This window comes from Rhipicephalus sanguineus, chromosome 11 (assembly GCF_013339695.2).
Source record: "Rhipicephalus sanguineus isolate Rsan-2018 chromosome 11, BIME_Rsan_1.4, whole genome shotgun sequence".
NCBI lineage: Eukaryota > Metazoa > Arthropoda > Arachnida > Ixodida > Ixodidae > Rhipicephalus > Rhipicephalus sanguineus.
In genome coordinates this window covers 100569676-100580558 of record NC_051186.1, presented here as the reverse complement: position 1 = coordinate 100580558, position 10883 = coordinate 100569676, and the positions used below count along the sequence as shown (strand labels likewise).

General features: G+C 44.5%; 1 long non-coding RNA gene across 1 annotated transcript; it reads right to left on the bottom strand.

The window, feature by feature from the left end:
* Positions 1-3784: 3784 nt before the first annotated feature.
* On the bottom strand, positions 3785-4545 carry LOC119374055 (uncharacterized). Its single transcript, XR_005180075.2, has 2 exons — positions 3996-4545; positions 3785-3965 (listed from the first exon to the last, which is right to left on the bottom strand). It is a non-coding gene; the product is annotated as an uncharacterized LOC119374055 (long non-coding RNA).
* Between the last annotated feature and the right edge of the window lie 6338 nt (positions 4546-10883).

Sequence of the window (10883 nt, the reverse complement as noted above, 5' to 3'; positions counted from 1 at the left end):
ACATAGTGTGCATGCGTCGTGCAACATGAAGTGTGTGCACGAAGTGTGTGCATGAAGTGTGTGTTCACATAGAAGTGTGTAAGTGCACTCGGTGTATTCCCGCGAGACGCAAAAATCCACGTCATCAGCTTGATATAGCTGCAATGCCAGCTGGAAAACCCGCAAAAAGAAAATTAAGGCTCGCTAGGCTTGCACATGTCGCTAATGCATGACAAAGATCGCGTTTAACAACATTGGGTGCTACGTGTCCAAACCACGTCGTTTCGGTGTTGGAGCCAGATGCATGTCTCCTGATAAAAACATATTGTGGGCATTTATTATACATATATTCTTCGTCTGGACATTATCGTCATCATAACTCGTTCAGTTATGCATCCTCGTCGTCGTCTCGTATATTCATCATCATTGGGGGCTCACCATACCTCGTCACTGCCGGTCCTCGGGCAAAATAAACGTCTTCCCAACCAAGACCTAGACATAGCGCATGTCCTGTCTCTCACATGTGCCTGTCTTTTTAGCGCTAAACCACGATGTTAAGTACTCACCAACTCACCCAACAACAAGTTCTTATTCACCAATATATGTCCAGTGTCCTACATATAGGACGCTTCTTTCATGCACTCTAACATCGCTATTTCTTTAGCTGATGACTAGCGCCACCTACAGCACATCAAGCAGGCCTCATGTTCAACGTGCGCTTTTCGGGCTGCCACGTGCCCACCGCTTTCTCCGGGCAAACGCGTGCTTTGTGTGAAAGACGTCATGGAGAGGAAAAAGTGCACTGTCGGTATGCACGTGAAATGTTTCAAGGCTTACCACACCCGCACATAGCACCCCTAATGCCCAGTGTCCTATATGTATAGAACGGCTTGAAGAACAGTGTTGCGTATACCTGGCAGTAAATAACGAACTTTTGCTTGCTTTTGAGGGTAAAAGTACATTGTTTGTGAAAAAAAAATACTTATTTTGTCATTTATTCTGAGTTTGGGCATATATGGGTTAAGAGTCAAGACCTCATAATATGCAGGCTTGGATTAGGAACGCTGCCATCTCCTACTGCAAGCGGGCCTCTGCTAAAGCATCACGGCCATCTATCGCCCTTGGACGCATCATCACAGATTCCACAAGACACTGCTTCAATTCAGACACAACACAGACCTTGCAGCATGCATATAACACGCGCCGTCACGGTGGTCTAGTGGTTATGGCGCTCGGCTTCTGACCCAAATGTCGCGGGATCGAAGCCCGGCCGCGGTGCCTGCATTTTGGATGGAGGCGAAAATGTTTGAGGCCCGTGTACTTAGATTTAGCTGCACGTTAAAGAACCCCAAGTGCTCGAAATTTGCGAAGCCCTCTGCTAAGGCGTCTCTCATAATCACATCTTTGTTTTGGGAGGTTAAACCCCAGATATCGTCATACATATACACACACCAAGCACTATGCCTTAAAGGCCAGTTTATCTCTGCCATAAAAACGTTTGTTGAAAGATTGTGATTTCGTCAAGGCGTACAAGCTGCGAGAAATCCTTCGCGACGAATCTACAGCGCATGATAGCTAAAAGTATTATAAAACCAATTATTTTTTTTTTAAACTGGGCAGATCACAGCGATTGTGGGAATCGCTTTCATGCGAAGCAGTCAGCTAGTAGCTGCATATGGTGAGTATTTTGGCTTTGAGTCAAGCGTTACGAGGTGGATCAACGTGTTTTGTTTTGTTTTTGTTTTTCAAATGAGTGGTTGTGTGCACATTGTGGGCTTGCCAGGCACGTCAACTACACTGGCGTTTAATGTGTAGCTTATGGTCTGATGTAACGTCAGCACTCACGTTAGAGCACAGACGTCAGTATTATCAAAACGAAGTGCACGCTACGAAGCGATGATGCGAATATTACACGCAGCATTCGTTAGCGTGGTCAAAAGTAAGAAGACGCCGACCAAAAACTTAAAAAATAATAATAATAATAATTCAGCATTCGTTAGCGTTTTCCTTCAGGGTCCCGCAACGCTTGAAATAGCTTGCTGAGTCATAGGAGTACATGTGAAACGTTTATTAGACTGTTTTAATAGCAGAGCCAACACTCGAACCACAATCGACGTTATCCCGACATGACGCTTTATCATAGGCGCGAATATGTAATATTTATTGCCTTGTTATGAAATTAGATTGCCAGCACTGCAACGAGAATTGACGTTGCACTGATATGACGCCTGCATAATATCTTTCTGAAGCAGTTTCAAGACCTGGCATAACTTTGTGGTAGCCCTATTGAAAATCCCAGCATTGCCCATCATAAAATTTATGATGGAAATGGTGGAAATTCTGGTGGGTATGATGGACAACGTGGTGTACATGGTGGGAGTAATGGTGGACATCGTGGGACCCTTGGTGGGCGTGCTGGGAAAGTTGGTGGTTTGGTGGACACTCGGTGGGCATAATGGGTGGGTGGTGGAGACACAAAGTTGGTGGGCGGTGGAACAATTGGTGGGTGTGCTGGGTGAATGCAGGGATGCTTCATGTTTGGTGGGAGACCCGGTGGGCAAAGTGGGTGGGTGGTGGCGTACGTGGTGAGGTGCCGGGTGGATGCTGGGTGCAATAGATGTGATAATAGAAACATGAGCCTGTGTCGATGGACACGTACGTTGCTGATTATGGATGCTTCGTGATCAGCTGCATTTATAATGCATAGAAGTACTCATCCGAGAAAACTGCCGAATTGCTGTGATACAACTTTGAACTCTAGGGCATTGTGCATCAACTGTCCACGCGCATCTATAGGTGTTTCCTTGCAGGGGCGTAGCCAAGGGGGGGGGGGGGGGGTTGAGGGGTTCAACCCCGGCTCCCCCGAAATTCTTCAATTTTGCATGTGTATATATACACGCACACATACAAACGCACGCACGAACATATATAAAGTATGGTTGAACCCCCCCCCCCCCCGAAAAAAATTTCTGGCTACGCCCCTGTTTCCTTGCATTGAAAATGGAAGTGAGAAGAGTTTACTTCTGAACCAACGAGCGAGAGCCAAGCGCTGCACATGACAATTAACTGACGAAAGCCCTAACTAATTGGAGAAAGCATAAGCGACAAAGTGCAACACTTCTAAATTACATTTTGCGTCGCCTACATGCTTGGCCTAATTTCGCATAGACACGATGTCCGTTGTCAAAGATTGTTGTACGCGACGGTTACAAGCAACTCGATCGACCGCTAGCGTATTGGTTCGTATTGTTAGCTCGGCGGTGCACTTGCACGAGTACATCTTTATTACTTGCCCGGCTCCTTACCGTGTTTCAAGAACACACTTTATCGTCAGCAGCCCCCTTTAGACAACTTTACGAAAAGGAAGCCTCCGTAAGGTAGCTTTCGAAGTACCTAGGGCTTATGCTATCCAGCATGGCGATATGTGTGTATTTGCGTACAAAGCACGACATCCGCAACAATAAAAAGAAAAAAAAAAGCTTCGAAGCAATGTGCGAGCAATCACACGTGTCGTATTTCATCGAGGATACATATCACGCGTGGAAAGGCGATGAAGCTGGCACGATTGAGCCACAATTTGAACAAACATCAGGAGCCTCAGTATCGGCAAAATGCTGCTGTCTTCGCTCATCGAAAGTAGCAAGATGCGAAAACGGAGCTCACCTGTCGTAAACGCTTCTTCCGTGTGGTCAGCCTTTCGATTTCTTTGGAATAATCCCAACTAGCCCGCTGGTAGTCCTCGGTGCGTAAATCTAACGGCAAAAGCGCTAACACCGACCGAAATAAATAAACACAAGTAAGGCAATGAGAAAACCTTACCCATTTATTAGCATAAAGCTGAATTAGAACACATTCAGAAGGAGGTAATATTCACCACACAGGCACATCGTTCACGCGCATTCACTTCGGTTCGCACAGACCGTCCGTTTCTCTACCGCTGTCACTGACGGCCGCGAGAACGGCCAGAACACGGCCACACAACACGTCTCTTCCTCCACATAACCACAAACAACAACAACACGGGGACATTACGGGAATTCAGCCTTGCGACATCCCCCTTTCCCTTGAGGACGCAAGCCGAATGGAGGGAAACAGGCGGGAGCCCGGGCTCAACGAGGGGACCGCACACAACGCCCTTCACTTTGTTATAGCTTACGAATGCAAACGTACCGTGCAACCACCAGCACACACACGTGCATTGAACGTACACAAATGAAACGACGGGAAATTTAGCAAACGCGTTATTGTGACGGCTAGTGTTTAGCCAAAAAGAAAGTTTAGCCAACAAGAGTCAGCGAGTCAGCAACGCTAGCAACGCGCAAAATGCCCGTCTAACACTAGCGGTATTTGCTTTCAGTAGCTTAAATGCACACTTGATTTAACCTTTTGTTGTAGGATTAAGTTATACGCGCATGAATGGATGATTTCAAGCGTAAAAACGTGCATAGCTTCGCTCCCATAACAGTCACTCATACGGATAAAGGCGTCTTTCGTTAGGTGCCCTTAAAATGTCCTAAGGTGGGTCTTTGAAAGGTCGCTCTACCTTTTCTTTCACTTTACCTGAAGTTCTCCTTACGAAAGGCCGCCTTTCCGCGTAAGGAAAGAAACGTTTGTGATTACGAGTGGGAGCTGCAAGTATAACCACTAGCAGCTCACGCTTGACGACTATGAAGTCTAAGCAAACAGTTCGAAATAAGGCAACAATTTCGCGCATTGCGTTCACATTATTCCAATATTAGGATTTCCCACGGCTCTGATGTCATCAAAAAGTTGTTGGAGTAACGTGTGCCCTTCGCGCGACGGGCACGTGACGGCACTGGCGAAACAGTGAGAGCGCCCAAGGCGCAACGCAAAGCGGCAGACATATGCTGTTTTACCCATGCATTTACAGGGGACACAATTCTTCATAACTTACTTCCGGCAGCTGTGTCACAATTTCCAAATGCATGTTGCACGAACGGTGTGATTTCGTGCATTAAGAAACGACACAAAAATACATCGCACAGCGCATTTGCACTGCGTACTACGTGCACCCGTGGGCACCGAGATGAAAACGTTTCCGTGTATTTTGAACCACGTATACAACACGCGAAAAACGCAATCACGGTTAGTTATATTTTCTATTGTGTTTCCGCGTGATGGGTATGCTATATCAACGCCCCGCTATAGCCCCGCGATGAAGCAAAACGCGTTGAGCTGTACCAAGCGAGAAGCAATGCATAGTGCAATAGCGCAACAAACAGGGACACAGGCAAGAGAGACGATGCAGGCGCTAACTTTCAACTGACATTGGTAATCGATTACCAATGTCATGTAGTCGCACGTATGTCGGGCAATCTGGACGTTCCGTAAACGTTCGCCTTCGTGAACACCATTCTTCGTTGAAATGCAGGCCAAGTAGCCACCTGTCCCTTCACTGCGCAGTGTGCAAATGTACACCGTGTTTTGATGACACAAGCATATTATTTCAGAACGGCGATGAAACAGCTAGAGAGGTAGCCGAAGCGTTTTTCATTGCACGGTTCAAAGATAAGTGCATAAGCCACCCATCTTTATCCCTGTCGGATAAAGAAATAGATTTGCTGGTCTCAGGGCTGTGACAGGGATAGTGAGATTTTTTTTTTTTTTTTGCTGTCGGACGAAGTCACTGCGCATGACCAATTGTTTGTTTGTATATATATATACATGAGCGTTTCCGAAAAAATAAACGCAAGTTGAAAGTTAGCGCCTGTATCGTCTCTCTTGCCTGTGTCCCTGTGTTTGTTACGCTATTGCACTATGAATTCGTACCAACTAGCTCGGCTTTCCATACTATTGCGAGAAGCAATGAACCACATGGTTCAGAGCAGACTCGCTTTTGTATTAATAAATGAAGTTAAGGCTGAAGGTAAGCATTCATTAAGCTGCGGATGTAATTACATGACAAAATGTTCGTGAATGCATGATGTGCATTTTCACATCGCAAAGGCCGACCTCCCCTGAACAACTTCACTAACTATTCCGCTACATCTGCATAACTTGCTGTAAATTTCAACGAAAGATTGAGGAGACAAATATATAAGACAGCGCATTTCCTTCTTGCAGCGTTAGCACTCGTGTTTGAGCTATTTGTAGCAACGTACACACGATTTTTCTGTTCATATGTCGATACCGAAACTGAAACTGAGGTGGTGGTGGCGCTAGTGTCGCCAACATCGCCCTGTCGCTTTTTTTTTTTTCTTCGCAGACATGGCGGCGTCCTGCATTTCGTGTGTGCGTCGTAGTGTCGAGTTTTGTTCATGCGGTCGACCTTTACTGCGTTACCTCGCATTGTGTGTTGTGTGTTGCGGTTACTGACGTAAGCGCAAGTTCTTCACTGAGTATGATCCGCGGCACCGTGCAAATAGTCACCAGATGCCGGCCGTGCGACTCCGTTCTCTGCGACTCCTTTGTTCGGTGTGATGGAGGGACGTGATTCATAGCTTTGGAGACCCGCTTTACACCGTGCCCTCTTCAAACGTTTCCACGCATCAGTGAGTAGCAGCACCGCAATCTTTACTCGACGGCACGCTCTGTGGGCCTAGAAAATGCCTTGACGTTCGAGCACTTCGGGAGCTATACCGGCGGACAGCCGGATGCGGGTAGCTTGGCCGTTCCTTGCTCTGCGCATCGCTTGAAAACCGGCGGTCATCCTGCAGTGTACGCTGCCAGCGTGCTTTCTTGCCAGAGGTAAGTGATTTTGAATGTTACGCTTCGTACGTTGTCAGTCGTTCTTATTGTGGTATGCGTTGTCGCTGAAGGAAATCGCATAACTTGTTGGTACCACATATCGTTGTTGTGTGCATGGTGCTCGCGCACGACGTTTGTCCAAGAGCGTAATCAGTAGTTATATAAAGTTTTGGTAATTAGCTCGTGCGCACGCACTGCGCTATGTTAAAATTTGCTGAAAGGAGACATTTTTCTCAGACACACCATCGTCATGTGTTTTATGCGTGCATTTTACACTTGTAAACTTACTTGAGGTAAAGCAATGAAATCGAAGCTTGATTTATTTTTTTCTTTTGAACGAACTCCAAAGGAATGATCTCCAGCCACCGTGTTGAGCGATGAGCCGTGAATCAGTACAGTGGGAGAAATAAAGTGTATGTAGGGATATTTTCTTTAGGCGTGCATTTTGTGCGTCCTTAAATAACGTGACCGTCAAAAGCGTTTAGGTTAGCACTCTTGGACATTGTTTGTCGTCTTTTAAGCAATAGCTAAGGTAGATTTGCTAAAAATGCAATTTTTGCAGCATGACACCGTATTTAGTTTAGTCAGTTTGACCCATTTTTATGCGTGTTGACCTAATTTGGCAAGGCGTACTCTCATCTGAATTTGCTATTGCTTTCGGCACTGTATGTGCGTTCGTGCATTGCAGTTACCTGTGACAGTGGTATTACGCGCAAAATTCGTGAACACGGGGTGTTGCTGGCACCCCGTGTTCACGAATTTTTCATTTCAAGCTCCCATCTTACCCTCAACTTCTGCCTTTATTGGATTGGTATTACTTGTTTCCTAACTGTTGTATAGCTTGTGGTAAGCACTCATCACTGTGTTTACGTGCTAGTGCGTTTATGTAAAACCATTCATACGCTATTCGCGCTCTACTGGTGGAGTGATAGGTGGACTGCAGTTTTCCATGACGCTGGCAAGTATCATAAAGCACCACTTAAACAGCGCTGTAATCGTACCCACGAACTAGAGCTCAGGCTCTGTTACGGCACCATAAATCTTATTTGCTAAAGTATACTAAATTGCATAAAGTATGCTATAAATGTGGTTGCACATTGTGTATGTTGCTAAGGGCACAAACAAGCCACCCTGCATCTAAGGTAGATAATATGGCACTCACATGGCTTGTTTCGTTGAACGTGCAACATGGCATAGACCAGGAATGAAGCGCCGTGTCATCCAATTCTTCCCTCACCTATGCCGCGCTACACGTTCAGCTGAATATGATAACATACCAACTCGCCCAACTTCCCGTGTTAATCCACTGACATGGCACAGTGAAACACTGGCATGCGGAGCTTTGTTGGATGTAAAAAGACATGTAGACCACAGAAATTCTGCAAAATCTCGGCAATTTTGGTCAAGCACGAAGTGTATTTCTCATAAATTATGTTGAAGCCAGCAAAGCACATGCTGTCGACATTCATTCAGTAGAATCCATGGGAAAGTGTATTGAGCATTAATCACATGTACGATGAGGCTTTGAAAATTTCAGATATCTATTCACATTTTCTTAGATGGGTAATTGTTGAATGCCCATTATAGCATGTGGCTGACAAGGATGTGTGTTATTAGTAAAATATATTGACCTCCCTCATGTTATTTTCTGTCTAACACATAAGCTAATCAGTGCATAATGTGTTAGTTCCACGATGAACAAAGTTAAAAATATCCCTGTATTTGTCAGTCCCATTTATTATTCTGTGTATGGTTTGCGTGAGACCATGCCTGCTTGGCATAACCTCTGAGTTGACTGGTAACAGCCTTATTACACAACTTTCTCTCAAAGCCTGACCTACCAGATTTCTTTGACAACAAACCAGACCAAATTCTCGGCAATGCTTTAACAAAGAAGTTGTTGCAGCCACCTCCCCTGCTGGTGATGACCATATGCAGCCAGTGCTGATGTGAACCCGAGTGATGAACAAATGCAGGTAGGCCACAGCTCTGTTGTAAACAATTTTGACATTATTGTTGTCACAGATCAAACTTGCGATTTATGTGTGACTACACACATGTGGTGAGGTTCAATAAGTTTCATCTGCTACGCGCGAACATAGGAACATGTAGGAGTGCTAATGTGGAGTAGGAATCTTCTACAATACATAGGACATATGTGCCACACATAAACATCAAATTTAAAATGCATTTAGATCTGAAGCTGCTCAATACTAAAGTGTGGCGTTCATTTCTAGGTCTAGTTGTTCTATAACAAAACCCATATCAGGCACCAAAACAGCCAAATTTGTCAAGTCTAGAAACCGATTACAGTGCTGTGTTGCTGTTCCGTGTGTCCCTGTGTATCAAGGATTATTCCTGTTTCCATTTGCATGTTTAGTAGCCCACAATTCCTGCACTGATTCAAGGAAATAGGGCCACATTCAGGAAATTTGGCTTTCATGTATACACCCTTGTACAGCAAAGAGATTTTGTGGTTATTGCTACAGGGTCATAATGAAGATAGCCCAGAATACCACACACAAACACACCATGCAGGGGCCTAGCCAGAAAATTTGTTAATGATAGCGGCCTTGCTATACTTAATGTTTTTTTGTGCATGTGTTCGTATGTGTGTGTGCGTTTATATGAACATGCAGCATTTCAAAATTTTGAGGGAGCTTGAAATCCCTCCTCCAGTTATGACAATCACGCCATGACTTGTGATGTTTGTGCAATATTTCATTATTTTTGCTGTTTTCATTTCAAACACGTGTGAACGTTCCTGGAGCACCATTTTGAAACTTTCTACATATTCAAAGTTAGATGGTGTTCTCACGGCGCTCTCTTTTTTATAATGCTGCAGCACATTTGGGCAATACAAGAAGCACAATTACACGCACTATTGACCCTTTAGCATTTTCCTTCTCATTGTGAACCAAGTAGGCTTGCAGTCAATCCTTGCTTTTGTTGTTGCATTGAACGTTACACATGGCTCTGAACATTCTCTCCTAGAGTTGAATTTTCGTGGTACTTTGGCGACACCTCATGCCAGCGCAGAGATACCCGTGGCATAAATGCATTTGTTGCAGATAGGCACACAAAAGCAATGCTTCCTGAGGCGTACAGTGCCTATCCATACTTGTACACACATCTTCAAGCCATATGATTTTGGTCACGAATGCCAAGTGGAACACGACAAAGAGATTCCTCCTATTGCGGTCTCCCTGGTACCAGCGAGTGGCACCATGGTGAATCTCTACCATACTATGAACTCCTTTAGCGCCGAAATTCGATCAAGGATGGAGATACCCTGTTGGAATCTATACCAGCCAGGCTAAACTTTTTATAATGCATTGAGTCACACGTGCCAAGGATGCGGATTGTTGAGTTTGACATCCCAGAAATTAACAGTAGCACATTTGTTCTATAAATAGTATTTTCGGTGGCCTCGAACCAAGCATTGGTGAGAAAACACATTCCCAAAATACACAGCAGCAATGCACAGCAGGGTGATTCCACGAGAGATCAAACATGCCTGTCCGGTCTATATTTTTATTTTGCCTGGGTTTTTGATGTGTAACGTGGGCACACTCAAAGTTCAGTGAACCGAAAATTTTATTTCCAAGAAACGCTCCCAGCGCGGCAAAAAATATTTGAAGGTGGTGGTGCGGGCCTCCTGTTTTTGCTCACTGCAATGTTTTCGGATTTCACGGCAGAAATTTAACGTGAACTAAAATGACGTGTTGAAATTTTTTTTCCTGGTTTTAAAACGCAATACTGTGAATTACATCCATGCATATTTTATGCCGTTCTCAGAAAGGGAAGAAAAATGTGAAAAAATGGCAAACACGGTCGAAATGAAAAAAAGTGTGCTAAGCTTGAGGCACCTTGGCGCCTTTCCTATTTCAAAACAGAAATTTCAAAACAGTGTAAATATAGAAAAGAAACCTTTGCACATATATACGGAGATCATTTTCCTACGGGCAATGCAAAAAAAGAAAAAATAGTTAAAGAGCGAGGTTTTTTCAAAAAAAGTTCATTTTCAAAAAATTAAAAATCTTGTCTCAATTTTGACGACAATTTTTATTGAAGAGCGTCTGTCAATGAAACACACGGATTTAATATCATATGTCCTCATTGCTTTGTTCACGAGAATAACATGTCCAAAATGACCCGTGCATTTTGTTGCACTTTGTGTGTGGTCACTTTAGTGC